Here is a 1,590-nt window from a genome sequence, read left to right as displayed (position 1 = left end):
GCATTCCACCGCCTTAACCACTCGGCCACGACTACACATATCGCAGTACTGACTCTGCTTTCCAGGTCTCTCTCTCTTTCTCTGTGTGGAGCTGAGGAAGAATGAATCATGACTCGGTTTGTTTGAATCCAATCACTTCGCAGATTTCTAAAGGGTTAAATTCAGTACATGGTAGATCCGGCTGTTTCATCCCAACAGATGGGATAAACATTCATTTAAAAACAAAAACATAAATTTCAGGAAATGCTCAGCAGATCTGGCAGAGAATCAGTGTCAACGTTTCAGAACTCTGTTTTATCCCACAGGCACTGCCAAACCTGCTGAGTTTCTCCAGCAGTTTTTGTTTGTCTCATTGTCCCGTAGCCGAGATGACATTTGAATTCCTGATGTGCAGGAACGAGAATCATTTCAATGTCTCAAGTCAGTGCATGTCCCGAGAACATCAGAGTCAATGTCCCAGCCTTTAAAAGAAGGGGCAGGCGTCTTGACTGTTTGTGCTCAGTCGGAAAGTTCACCCTTCATTCTCCTGTGATTCCGGTTTCCAAGAATTTCTAAAGATTCAAAAAGTTGGAGACTGGGTTTTCTGTTTTGCTTCCTTAACATCGCAACACCCCCACCACCCCGACCTCCCCCGCCTCTAACTGTCAATATTTTCCCAAAATCTCTTCACAATCCTCCGCCTTGCAACATGTCCGGCGATGAGGAAATCCCGTTGAGTGGAGTGATTCCCGAGATCGGAAATGTTCTCTTTGGAGCAAAAGAGTTTAACCAGAGATTTCGTGGGGCTGTTCACAACAGTGGGGGAGGGAGTGGCGGGAATAGGCGGGGTGATGGTCGGGAAAAACTGTAGCCACTGACCAGGGTCAGTTACCAGAGGACTGCAATTCAAGATATTTAATGCAAACCATTTATGTAGATTAAACACAGAGAATACTGCAGAAACTCAACACGTTTCGTGGTACCTGTGGAAAGAGAAACAGAGCTAAAGTTTTGAGTATGGTAAGTTACTTGTTCAGAACTCGTGTTTCCTGTATGTCAATAAATGACCAGACTCTCCGGTGGGGTTGTGAGACGGATTTTCTCGAGTTTGAGCGAGAACTCATTGATGAGAAGGTTATTTGAAAAAAAACGTAAGTGTTCAGGAAACGTAGTCGGCAGGATTCGAACCTGCGCGGGGAAATCCCAATGGATTTCTAATCCATCGCCTTAACCACTCGGCCACGACTACAAGGAACAAGTTACACACTAACATTTCTTATGGAATGGTTTCAAAAGGAAAGCGGAGCATTCGGCATGTCTTGCCCGTGCCATGACCCTTATATTTCTTGTTATCCTGTATTTGATCAGAACGGAGATTGAATTGAACTACATTACCGAGAAATAGAGTGAATGGGAAGAATCCATTTCTATGAGCAGAGAGATTAATAGATCAATGGATTGAGAAAGAAAGATGTGTTTGTATTTTGAAAGCGCCTTTCACCACCATGTAAATCACAACCAATGGAGTACTTTTGAAGCAGATTCTTCATTGGCCAATCTCATATGCAAATCAGGGCAGTTTGTTCAACCATAGGTCAAAAACGAAACTGT

General features: G+C 43.7%; 1 non-coding gene across 1 annotated transcript; it reads right to left on the bottom strand.

Moving 5' to 3' along the window:
- Window positions 1-1,146: 1,146 nt before the first annotated feature.
- Window positions 1,147-1,228, bottom strand: trnas-aga. The gene has a single exon. It is a non-coding gene; the product is annotated as a tRNA-Ser (tRNA).
- Window positions 1,229-1,590: the final 362 nt, after the last annotated feature.

This window comes from Rhincodon typus, unplaced genomic scaffold (genome assembly GCF_021869965.1).
Source record: "Rhincodon typus isolate 14 unplaced genomic scaffold, sRhiTyp1.1 hic_rhity00000514, whole genome shotgun sequence".
NCBI lineage: Eukaryota > Metazoa > Chordata > Chondrichthyes > Orectolobiformes > Rhincodontidae > Rhincodon > Rhincodon typus.
Note: the sequence above shows the minus strand (reverse complement) of the source record. Positions and strands in the feature narration are given on the sequence as shown.